Source organism: Sitophilus oryzae, unplaced genomic scaffold (genome assembly GCF_002938485.1).
Source record: "Sitophilus oryzae breed Bouriz unplaced genomic scaffold, Soryzae_2.0 scaffold_1818_pilon_pilon, whole genome shotgun sequence".
In the NCBI taxonomy this organism is placed as follows: domain Eukaryota; kingdom Metazoa; phylum Arthropoda; class Insecta; order Coleoptera; family Curculionidae; genus Sitophilus; species Sitophilus oryzae.
In genome coordinates, this window is record NW_022146522.1 from 337,327 (window position 1) to 351,750 (window position 14,424).

Genomic DNA, 14,424 nt, shown 5'->3' on the forward strand with positions numbered 1-14,424 from the left:
TTGGATTAAAAAACAAAAGTTGTTAATATAATACCAATTTAAAAGTGTTTTAGTAGTTTTAATACACACTATGATATAAAATGTATTATTATTATAATGTACATTATTAATACTATTGTTCATTCGAAATGGCATTAAGGCCCAATTGCAACAATGATTTAAATTTTTCTTAAAGATAAGTAGAGCTTAGAATGAGCTGTATTTATATTTACTTTAATATTCACCTTAAATGAGGGAATTTGACTGATACAATTTTTGAATTTGAATTGTTTTTAATGATACTAACAATTTTAGTTCAATTTTTAATAAAATTTATTTAATATTAAAAGAAATCCAAGAGATTTGAAACCTCTTTTAGCGATTTATAGCATTCTCAAATGAATTACAGGTGCCCTTATTTTCTATGAAAATCACACAGCTTTTTTCATAATCGCTGCAGTTGCTATAGCTATAAAAAACTAATTTTTTAAGATGTGAAAATTGCGGCAAACGCTAAATGGACTTGATTTTTCGTACGGCTCGAAGTCTGTGGACCTTTTTGTATGCCTCGATAATATATTGGTGCAGATTATTCACCCAAACAAATAATAACCCAAACTATACATTGATGCGGATTGTCTATGAACTCTTTCTGAAGGTCACAGAAACCTGAACGCGTAATTCGGTGTTCTTTCGCATCTGTTATAGGTAATTTGTGACAATGGGTTCAACTACAAAGAGATAGTATCTAAATATGTGAGGGAGGTTACACCATAATTGGAAATGTGGTTAAATAAACTGAAAGTAATGATGATGTTGATGAATAATACATATTGATAGATATATTTTACAGTTTATAAGTTTTCAGTTTATAAGGTCACATAAAAAATATGACATGTAGTCTAAGGAACGATCTTTGCCTTGCAAATATATCAGCGCGTTCATTCTCTCAATGTCCCTGAAGCCTGGAACCCAAAGCAAGATTATGCCTTATCTACTTGCTACCTAGGTTAACTTGACGTACGCTTTTTGACTATTTTTGAGAATATGGTAGATGAGTTCAGCGCCGACATGGCTGCTTGACTGTTAGTGATTATTGCAGTTTTACGCCCGAAAGGTGTCAATCAAATAGCAAGTATCTCTGCCTCTTTGCTCTGCCTGGATAAAACTTTATCTGGAAGCCTATAAGACCTGCGATAAGATCTTGTCATGTCAAGACTCTCCGAGAAAACTCCCGCACCTATGCCTGAATATATCTTGGATCCATCAGTAAACAGCATATTGTTGGGTCCATTCAATAGTTTGTTAGTCTCCCAATCTTTTCTGGTTGCAATTCTGACTTGAAAGTTGAAAATATCTTTCGGTAATCTTCCAAAATTCTACTGTGACCATATGAGGATCTTGGATCTCTAGGTTACATTCTTCTATCTTTTTCAAAAAGTCTAATATCTTGGAGACTGAACACCCCACATAGCTTTGTGAGCGGCTTGTCATTGTCTAATACAAAGAATCAATCACATAAGCTTTAGACGCCCTTTGAGCTTGAAATGCCGTGTTAGTAGACCCAATCTACCTTTCTGAAAAAATAACTGTAGTATTTCCTACAGTGTTATTTGCTTCATTGGGCGAATCAAAGTTGCAATGGTGAAAACAATCATTAATTGTATTGTTAAAACTAAAGAAAATTTACTTGAATTTGAAAAAATAGCATTAATTCTTCGGATTCTTTGTAACTTTTTGTATTGTTTACTTAAAATTCAGAAAATTTTGAGTCAAATTGAAAATTGTCCGAAATTTTTGCAATGAAAACAAACATTGTTAAACATTGTAAATATAACACGTATGGTAATTGTCCACTTAAAATACAGCTACACAATTATTTAGAAATAAGTCGATGTTCTACTTTATCATCATTATGAAGCACTTTTTAGGTCAACATCACTTTTTTACAAGGCAGTATGACGGGAAAGATATTTCAAATACAAATTTTTATAAAAGATATAACAAATTTATATTCAAAATTAAAAATAATTGAATAAAACTGTCTTAAATAACGGTTGTTGAAAATTAGGATTGTACCCCATTTAATTATTATTTTTCAGTCAGAGTCAAAGTGACTTTCAAGACAAATCTAGTTTAAAACAAATAAACATAAAAATTGGTTGTTATTGATCGATGCAATGAAAATATTATTATTTTGTTTGAAAACGTCAGTAATAACTTTATATTTGGAAAATTCTGTTTATATTTATATTTATTTTACATTTTAAAATTCGTATTAACGTCATCAAAGTAACTTTTCTCACACATAATAGGATCTCTATAATTGGGCGTATTGGAGGTAATTTGTTTGTTTCAAGTTAAAAGCACGTACATTTTATCATATTAGTACGTATTTTGAGTTATTATTGAACTTTTTTAGGTTCATTAAGTATGCCAATTACATTTTTTTATCTCATCAAAAAGTTAAAAATGCTAATAATGAAGTGGCCCGCTCGTATAACTTTTTTATTTTTTCGGATAAAAAGCAAATTTTGTATGTTAGTATAATATGACATAAATCAGAATTGATTAACGTATTCAATTAGTTTCGGTCACTTCCTGTTTCACCGGAAATGACTACAACTTTTGATTTGTAAATGGTACTTGATGGTACCCTTTATGAATAAAAAGATTGAAGAAGAAGTATAATGCTATACATGTATTCATGCAAGGTAGACGGACAAAGTGCCCTAGGGTGGGGATCCTTGACAGTTCTGTTTGACGATTCATTTGACACATTTGAATTTGATTTGAAATTTTGTAGATTTGTCAGTCTTTACTAATCTTATTTTATACTAGTATTATTTATTCTACTACTGATAGTTATTTAAAGGTAGTAAATCTAGAAGGAAATTGTAGCAGAACTTAAATTAACAGTGACATTATTGTGACTTATCGAAAAAGACTGTAAAATGTCTAGCTGGTTGTGTAGCGTGCGGTAGATTTCGGTCAAAAATCGAGGGAAATAATGGAATAACTTTTCGCTAGTAAATGACTATGATATGTATAGAATATAAATACGTCTAGTAAACTAGAATGACTAATATGTCAATTTTGATATTTTCAACTAAAAAATAAATAAACTACAATATAAATGTAACGAAAATTTGACTCCAAATACCAAGTATGTGGTAGGTACCAGATTATTCGTAAAAACAGTCTTTTTCCAAATATGCTAATGAGCCATCCTCGTTCCAAATAAAAAATTGAGTTATGATTGAAAATACCGTATGATCGAATAAAAACGGCGTCAGCGATGGCTATGAAATGAAGATCACTGTCATTTTATATGTAAATTTATATGGGAAATGTCATCGATCGTCATTTCCCAGCCAACAGGACACCGTTTTTTTTCGATCATACGGTACTATTTGGACATTTGGGGTATGGGAGATAATTTGTTTGGATCAAGTTAAAAGTACGTTCTTTTACGTGTACTTATTGTACGTATTTTACGTTGTTATTGAACTTTTTTATGTTCATTAAATATGTGAACTCCAATTTTTCATTTCATTTGAAAGATAAAAATGCAAATGAAGTGTTTTCTTATTATAAAGTATTATTTGAACTATATTCATTATTATCAGTTTTCTAAAATTTCACATTGCCAAAAAAATACTACAAACATGAATTTAAAATGTATAGTTTTATTAGTTATAATAATAATCGTACAAACATACATTATTTCTAATTATTTTAAATATCTACGCTTGGTAGATAGATGCATCGGCAATATACAGAGTTGTGCACCACATACGACACGGAATATTGTAGCTAAACGATTAGATTTTTACAAATTGTAAATTTTGGGTTCGTTGAAGGACTATTAGAGCTACAATTTAAAAATATTTTTACAAGATACAGAGTGTCCCAAATAAATAAAAAATATCAAAGTTGCATTTTTTTAAATGGAACACCCTGTATATTATTGCATTTTTAGTTTCTATGATTAAAATAAAGGTAAATTTGATTAAGGTTTATTATACTTAAACCTTACCGTTTTTGAAATATTTTCAATTTTGTAAAATTGCAGTATAAATTTTAAGGCTTCATTTCTCCGAGGGTATCAAAGTTTTTAATACTAAATATTTACTGAAGTTTATTTATTGATCAGTTATTGTGTTGCAGTAATAAAAATTTTACTACCTTATACAGAGTGTCTAAATATTTATTTTAAATAATTATTAGCTTTAAATAGCAATAACTTGTTTAATTTAAATGGAACACCCTGTATATTTTATGAGAATCAGATGCACAATTTAATTGTCTATCAAATTGTATTATACCATTTTTTACCTATCTCTTCAAGCTTCCGTAGAAAATGCATTTTCTTGTAATTTAGAACTCATTTATCAACATACCCATGGAATACTGACATTTTAGATTATTTTTAAAGATGTACCAAATTTTTAAAGAGTAAAGATACTAATATTGTCAATATAGTTCGTTTATTTCATTAAAAAAATAAAAAAAAACTGTTTAAATATTTGTTACAGAGGACCAATTAATATGATTCCAGTATTCAAACTACATTAATTGACTGTTTGCGCTGATTAATAGTAATTGCTCCAAATACTAAGAAACTGAATTATTTATGTGTATTAGACAGTCTAGTAAAAAAACAAACTAGTGACAAATGCCTACTTATAACAACAGAGACGTTCATTTTCATAACTTATTATTATATTGATTTCTGATTCAAATCCACATTTATTTACAATAATTTATTAACGAACACAATTAAGTATGTATTTAATTAATTAGTATTTGGGCGGAAATACTGGTGGTATATTTAATTAATGGTATACTCTTTTATAAAGATTTAAATAGTTTTCTTTTTGCATACAAATCGGCTAGTAATATCATCGTTTTACTAAAAACGATAATATTACTAGCCTGTACATTTTGTACATTTGTTGTTTTAAAAACAATCTAAAATGTCAATATTCCATGGTATATTGATAAATGAGGTCTAAATTATAAGAAAATGCATTTTCTACGAAAACTTGAAGGGATGGATTAAAAGTGGTATAATACAGTTTGATAGACAATTCAATTGTACATCTGATTCTCATAAAATATACAGGGTATTCCATTTAAATTAAACAAGTTATTGCCGTTTAAAGCTAGTAATTATTTAAAACAAATTTTTAGACACTCTGTATAAGGTAGTATAATTTTTATTATTGCAACACAATAACTGATCAATTGAAAATTGATCAAAATTGAAAATATTTCAAAAACGGTAAGGTTTAAGTGTAATAAACCTTAATCAAATTTACCTTTTTTTTAATCGTAGAAACTAAAAATGCAATAATATATAGGGTGTTCTATTTAAAAAAATACGACTTTGATACTTTTTATTTATTTGGGACACTCTGTATCTTGTAAAAATATTTTTAAATTGTAGCTTTTATAGTCCTTCAACGAACCCAAAACTTACAATTTGTAAAAATCTAATCGTTTAACTACAATACTCCGTGTCGTATGTGGTGAACAACCCTGTATAGGGTGTCTCAAATTTGAGGCGAGTACGGGAATCACGATATGATCTAGAATTCTGCCATCTATCAACGATAAGCTTGTCATTCCAAAAGTACCACCTAGCAGTTTTATGATCACGCGGACGTAGACTTTGACTATCAAAAAAAATAGTGTTTGTGACATCATCGGACTTCATGTATTCATAAACTTTTTTATCCAAAATACATGTTTATTCATTATATTATTCTCTTTTGCCATAATCTTTTTTAGCTACATCGACGCATTAAGTCATATTTAATAATTAATCAATTAAAAAAAATTATCCTAAAGCAATTAAGATGTTTTTGTTTTCATTTTTTTTAAATTAAAATTTAAATAAATATCGATACTGGGTATAAGAAGTACTAAAAAATCATAAAGTGGTAGGGTTTCTATATGTCCGGATTTACACGGACATGTCCAGGTTTTTAAGGTGTCCAGGCTAGTCCGGAGGGTATTTGAAAAAATCTAACCGTAAAAACAACTTAACTTTGTTCAATATCTTAATCGTTAAAATGTCATATTTTTATTTACTATCTTCAATATTATAGGTAAGCCCGCAAGAATCGCATAAATATCTCCGAAAACCCTCCAGCACATTATCAATATTTAAAATATAACTGTAATTAAGCTACTATTGTCTTCACAATTCACATTTTTAAATAAAAATGGAATCAAAATCTGAAATAGGATCTGGTATAGAGATGTTTCGAAACACTGTAGATTAATGGTATATTTATCTTCAGAACTACCATAAGTTGATATCAGCTTACTCACTGACTTATATACTTCATCCTCTTCTAGAGACTTCATGGACCTCTGAGAATATCATTAACGACTGGAAGGACGACCTCATAAATAAGATCCCGAAGAAAGGTGGCCTCTCGGAATGTTAAAATTGGAGAGGCATTACATTATTGAACACTATAAATAAAATCCTTGCAAAGTTATCCTTGAAAGGTAATCGAAACATATTGAACCTCATTCTCGTACAGAACAAGCAGAATTTAGGACTCAGTGATCGTATGAGGATCACATAAATACACTCCGTATAGTCATGCAACAATCATTGGAATGGCGTTCACCTTTATTCCTGATATTTGTTGATTTTGAGCGTGCGTTTGATAGCCTAAAGCACCAATCTCTTTGGCCAGCCTTCAGCAGAGCTGGCATTCCTGCCAAAATTGTAGGAATCATAAAGGCGCTCTATTGTGAGGCTCAATGTGCAGTGTTGAATCCATCCACATTCGGAATAGGGTGAGGCAGGGTTGCGTCCTGTGGCCATTTCATTTTAATATCCTCTTAGATGAGAATAATCCTCATAAAGAAAACAATTTCCAGGAATCACCGTGGAATATAGTAGACTCCCTTTAGTATGTTATAAAATCTTAGTTATGCAGATGACATCTGTCTCCTTTCTCACAGTCACGCAGATATGGCATCAGAACTACTTGACTTGACAAAGGAAGCTCAAATTGCAGGTCTTAAGATCAATATTAAAAAAACTAAATCGATGAGAGCTTGTACCAGCAATGTTGCTCCCTTTATCATTGGAATAATACCTATAGAGGAGGTATCTCAACCAACGGAGGTACAGAGCAAAATATCATAAATAGAATAAACAAGGCCAGAATAACATTTGGAATATGGAGCAGTTGCCTGGTACACAAAACTAGAGCAACGGACGGCAAGGCTAAACCTATGCAAAGTCCAGAGACTAGCATATGTTTGCATCACAGGAGCCATGAGAACCAAACAGCAGCAATGGAGGTCATTCTAGATCTAACACCACTGCACATTGTCATTGGTAGATATGCCAATGCGACAATGATTAGAATGGTCACTAACGGAATTAGTACTGGGAGAATTGTCAGATCAGGGGCTTGGAACACTCAAAAGGAAATACCACTCCTGCAACTCCCAGTGGACGATATGCCAAGAACGTACAACTTTGACATGTCAATGTAGTATTGAGCAATAAGAAGGATTGGAAGAGCGAAACGCTTGCCCAGCAGTTAAAAAGACCATACCATAACTTGGTATACTGATGCTTCCAAAACCAATACGGGAACAGGGATCGGAGGTGTTTGGGCCGAGAGCTAATTACTCCGAACCAATGGGCACTTACCCTAGTATCCTACAGGCAGAAATCTACGCTATCGAGAGATGCGTACAACTTATCTTAGATAGGAACTATCGGAAACAAGAAATAGCCATCTTATCTGATAGTCAAGCAGCGTTAAAGGCGATCAACTCAGTCTCAATCAATTCGAAATTGGTCAAAGAATACATAGAGAAGCTGAATAAATTAGGCAAAGAAAACAAAGTCCTCCTACACTGGGTGCCTGCTCACCAAGGGATAAAAGGCAATGAAAAAGCAAATAATCTAGGTAGAAAAGGAGCGAACACTCCACTAACTGGACCAGAACCGTTCTGCTTTCCAAGTGGTAACCAACTCAAGGAGGAACTCAAGAACTTGGAAGATTCCATCCGCAACCTGGAATGGAAATCTTGCAATGGTCTAGGACACTCGAAGAAGTTTCTGAGGGCTTATGATCAATAAAAATCACAGATCTTCCTAGGTCTGAGTAAGAACAATCTTCGGATTGTCAGGGGTTTTTAACAGGACACTGTCTCCTCAATGAACACCTCAGTAGATTGAAACTAAGAAGAAACGGCGAATGCAAATACTCTTGTACCTCGCTAAATGATCAAATGTTTTTATTGTTCTGTTTCTTAGATGTGACCACGTAATACACAATAAAACTAGTTTTATAATAGTCATATAACGCTGTGTAAAATAGTTGCATAAGAGTTGTATACCCTTTTTATAGAACTTCTATACTACTAAACGGTTGTATAAAATATGAATTGTTAAATGTTATATGAATTGAGGTATCCTATAAAAATTATCACATAGCTGTTTATACAGCTTTTATAAAATAAAATTTGCTACTTGGGAACCAACGGAGGTACAGAGCAAGATATCATAAATAGAATAAACAAGGCCAGAATAACATTTGGAATGCTCAACAATATTTGGAGATCTAGACAGTATTCTCAACTTACTAAACTTAACATTTTGAATTCGAATGTCAACTCAGTATAGCTGTATGGTTCAGAGACCTGGAAAATTACATCGCCATTAATTAACAAACTCAAAGTTTTCATAAACCGCTGTCTGCGAAAAATTGTAGTAATATTCTAGGCAAATACTATCAGAAATTAGGATTTATGGAGCTTGACCAACCAGAGGCAGGTGTATCACGAGATAAAATTTAGGAAATGGAGGTGGATTGGCCACACTTTAAGGCGAAGCCAACAACACCGCTGGCAGAGCTATTGAGTGGAATCCACAAGGCAGTAGAAGAACCGATCATGGCGAGATGTCAAAACAATTGCAACATGAAAAAAAAAACGAGGACATTAAAGGACAAAATGAAAATGAATGATATTAATGAGTTGGCATAGATGTTCAATAACTCCAGTGCTATTTCTTGTAGATTTCTAGAAATGGTTAATTTAAATTTTGCAGAGACACTCTGTATACGTACGCTTAATGAATATTATACGGTTTCGATTGTGCTGGTCGATCATCTGGAAGATCACTTTGAGATAGTATATTTGCCCGGACGAACAGAATACAATGTCAAACGCAAAGCTAAGCTGGACTTTTTTCCTTTCGCTTTGAATACAGATATCAATTTTATTTATATTAATAGCTGGCGATAAAGAATTTTACATAATAATCGTACAACTTATCGTTTTGTTTCACCTCTGATGATCTTTTGCTGGTCAAAGGAAAGATTCGGACGCAAAATTCGTTGTGAATTTCGACCGAGAACATTATTATACAGTTTAGAAGTTAAATACTTAATAAATCTTTGTTTTTTGGATATTATGACGTTTGGAGAAAGCACATCCCAAATGGTTTCTTTAAAATAATAATGACACACTGGAAAAAAGTCTCTATCTAATAGATAATATCAGTCTGGTAAAAAAATTAAATTGTTCACCAAGTAATTACATTTACACAATTTAAATGGTTATTCTTTAGGTTATTTTTCTAGCATATTTAATGATTGATGTGACTACAATGCATTCATGACCTTTTTTCCTTTCCTGTTAATAATTTCAGCGATAGGCATAGGAAAACTCGCACTAAAATGTAATTTCATCGCTTACTGTGATGCTTCTTTATCCGCACGATATATTTTTCTTTAATCGAAATCATTACAATATGGTTATCACCATTATGGACATGAACTTGTGACATAGACCTTGATTTTATTTTCAGTATAAAATATATTAAGTACTAATAGAATTGAACGTCTCATTGATCTATATACTACTTTTCAGAAACATTGATTTATTTTTTTTATTTAGTTGGATTTTATTATGTTTGCAAAGAATGTCATCAATTTTTTTTCAAAAATATATCAAACTGACTACTTGGTGATAACTAATAAGATTTTTTTTAATCTAAGTCATTACATATTAAATGGATATCACCACATGGACATGAACTTGCGACATGGGTTTTGTTTTGATTTTTTTATCTACAAAAATGATTAAGCATTAAAAGATACGAGTAAAAATTTATTTTAGAAAACCTTTTTCAATGATCATTTCTTCATTCAACATTATCACGTTGCTACTTTTTTGGAAATTGTGCTATGGTATATTATTTAATCCTACACAATTTCAAGTACCTGTGCACTAAAAATGTTTTGGATAAAATGATTTGGATAAAATCAAGAACTCTATACTAATGGTGGTTTACCCCGACAGATTTAAGGGAGGTTTAGGCTAAGTGTAACTTTGAATGTGACTTCACTTGTGACTTTTTAAATTCGCTTATCATATTCAAAGCTCTACTTAACTTAAGACTCCCTTAAATTCGTCGCTGCAAACCACCATATATTTATTATATGTCATATATAAATATATTATATGTCATCTAGATATAGCTTTTTCCTCCTAGGTTTTTTGATCCATGTCAATACATGCTTTGATTAATTAATGTGGCTAAAAATTTAGTGAACACCATAACTCCTTCTCATGATTCGCTTTCATATCTCCCTAAAGAATTTACACAGTTTCTTCTTCACGCCCGTAGCATTAGATGAGCTCCGTAGTACAATTAAAAACAAATCCTCATCTGGGACTGATGGGCTTACTCTCAAAATGTTCTCTGAACTTCCTGAATGCACATTAAACCATCGTACTACTTTAATTAACGAGTCATTCCAAAAAGGAGTTTTTCCAAACTGCATTAAGACAGCAATAATTATTCCTCTGCATAAAGGAGGAGATAAAGATCAAGCTTCGAACTATCGCCCAATTGCTCTCCTGTCCACATTATCTAAGATCATTGAAAGATTGGTTAAAAAAAAGCTTCTATCTTTTCTCCTTAAATATAAAGTACTTTCTACCCATCAATTTGGATTTCTAAGTAACAGATGCACAAATGATGCTATGTTCGACCTTTTTAATAATGTATACTCTAGCCTGAATAACCATCACTCTACAGCTACAATTTTCTGTGATTTCTCTAAGGCTTTCGACTGTGTAAATCATAATATCTTAATTAACAAATTGCAATACTATGGATTCAGGGGAGTGCCGCTCGAATGGCTTAAGTCGTATCTTGGCAACAGAAGGCAGCTTGTGAGGATTGATACGTCTATGGCTTCTTGTAAGCCTATAGAATGTGGTGTCCCTCAGGGTTTAGTACTTGGCCCTATTTTATTTCTGGTGTTTATCAACGACATTGCAAATCTAGACATTAGCGGTAAAATCTGCCTCTTTGCGGACGATACTAGTTTCACTTGGAGCGGCCCAGATGTTACGGCACTATATGATACTATATCTAGTGACTTACGCACCATTAAATCTTGGTGCGATTCTAATCTCCTATGCCTCAACCTTTCAAAAACTAAAGTTTTGTCATATAAAAGTACTATACAACCTTTTGTACTTAATAACACCACTATTGACGTCGTGGACTCTGTGGATTCTTAGCACTTGTTGTGGACAACTCTTTAAAATGGGACTTGCACATCGAAGCCTTATCAAAGAAACTAAGCTCTGCCTGTTTTGCGCTAAGATCAGTGTCTAAGGAACTTAACTCATCAACCTCTAGAATGGTCTATTATGCCCTTTTTGAGTCGCATCTTCGTTATGCCCTTCCATTCTGGGGTACTTGCTGCGCGACAAAATTTGATCGTATTTTCAAACTTCAAAAGAGAGCAGTTCGATACTTATTGGGACTAAACAGTAGAACTCACTGCCAGAATTTCTTTAAAAATTTCAAAATACTGACTCTTCCTTCCTTATTCATTTTTGAATCCGTTTGCTTAATCCGCAAGCACATATTCTCTATTCCGGAAAGGCCTTCTCACAACTATCCACTTAGGAATGCGGAGCACGATATTTATCTGCCAACCCCGAGCTCAGAACTAGTTAAGGGCTCAATACTGTACAATGCCAAGAAAATGTACAATCATTTGCCTTCGAATATCAAGTCACTTTCATTCTTTCCCTCATTTCGCAAAGCTCTGAAATCATACTTACTGGAGAGAGCCCTATATAGTAAACGACTTTTTTGTTGATGTTTAATCATGAACGATTTAGAATTTTAATTTTAATATTTTGATCATCTCACACACTGGTTAAAGATCTAGTATATACTATTTTATAACTCTTGCTTTTATGTTATTATAACATGATTTTATCCATTTACAGTTTTCCTTTTGTAAAATTTTCTAGATACGCCTGTGTTCTGCAATGTCCATATATGTTTTATTTGTAATTTTATGGCGTATTTTTTTTTTGAATTGATTTGTATTGTATGACATTTTTTTTATTATTTGTATATTTGTTTTTGTGCTTTTTTTGTTTTGCTTTGTCGATGAAGCTGTTTTGGCTTTTTGTACAATAAAGCGTTGTTTTTTTTTAGATCACAATAATCACCAAAGCCGCCTTATCATATTAAAAAATAACTTAATAAGAAATAATAATTGAAAAAATTTCAAATTGTTGGTGGCAAGTTCATATTTCGCTGTTAAAAATTAACAAAGGCCACGTATTGACATGGTTCTGGACGTAAAATTATATTTTAGGCAAATTTATACACGAAATATTGCACAGGTTGTCTTAAAGTTACGGTAAAAGAAACAACCCCTCGATTAACCCTGTATAATATGCCAAATATTAAAGTTTATAAAAAACTGAGTTTACAAATTAAAGTTGACATAATTATATACAATTTGCTAAAAATTTATGAAAATAGGGCTAAAAATAACAAAAATATAACACTTTAAATTTTAAATTTATAAAAATTTCTCCGTTGTGTTTTTTTTGCATCTGAATGTATTATTTTGAAAGGTATGCATAAAATCGATTCAAACTTCTCAACAGAAATAGTATAAAATATAGGTATGTTTTGTTATTGTAAATAAATCATGTTATATATCGTGAATATTGTTATATAGACATGTTTAAAGCACGTGAATATACACTGATAGTTTTGTATTTAGACTCGAAACATTTTTATCTGCATTAAAATTATTGTGTCTATTCTACATAATTTCGAAATAAAATATAGGGAAACTTACTTCAGAGAAAAAGATCGAAACGTTGAATCAACTAGATGACAATGTAAAACTATTTTACAAGGGTAGCGTGAAAACTTTTGCACAACAATACTTCTACATTATCCACATTAGGGTGGTGCGTCGGTATAGGGGAATTTTTTTTTGGAAATTGAAAACCCCTGTATGCGGGAAAGTTGTGTTTTAGTAAAACGATAATGCAGTTTTTTTTTACATTTTTATTCCACCCCCCAACAGGTCCAAAATATATTTAAAAAAATCGAAAATTTAAAAGCTTGTACGCGGGGAAGTTGTGTTTTAATACGACAAGATAGGTTAGATTTTTATTCCACCCCCTTCCACCCCCCCCACACGTACAAAATTTATTTAAACAAAAAAAATCGAAAATTGAAAACGCCTGTATGAAAAAAGTTGTGTTTTGGTAAGAGAATGATGCAGTTTTTTTAGATTTTTGCTTTATCCCCGTCCACCCCCACAGCTGCACAGGTCCAAAATTGGTTTATAGAAAAATCGAAAATGAAAAACGCTTGTTATGTGTTTCGTTTGTTTGACAAGGCAAACCCCTGACGTAGGAAATTGGAGAAGAATCGGGATTTTCCACAATTTGCTTCAAGTGATCTTCAGATAAACCTCTAGTAACAGGAGGTTCGTGGTATACAATATTCTGCCAATCTATCAACTCAATGTACTCCTTGCATTCAAAGTTGAACCGGGGAATAATAAAACTGCGAACGCCGCGCGCCGTTACTATGGATTGTGTTATCTTCATTATTGCCTACTTTTAAGATTCTATGGTAGGCAAGTTTTCTAATATAGATTATTTCATCCCAAAGCATTGATAGCAATATGTTCTCAGGGTGTCCGAAGTAACCATTTCTCTGAATGCCAGACTGGACTATATTTTTAAGATCCTCTGGTAAGTAATTACATAATCTGATGATTTCAAAAATATGCTTGGGTCCATAAAGGCATGTAGAATGAACGTCGTTAATGTAATTAAATTAGTAGACGGATTTTCAGTAGAGGCATAACAGTCTTAGAATTCTGTTACCCGTAGTCACCCACCTCTAGAGTGATTAAGATGTCCACTTGGTCAGGCAAAACAGTGTTCCCAAGATAAAACTCTTTTTATAGGATTGTATTAAAAAAAAAGCATGTATCAGCTTTATATAGTATTTTGTCTAAAAATCAACTAAATAGCTACAATTTCTAATATTTTCAAAACTTTTACTTCTGACGTATTTTCATTTTTCAAAAAAATGGT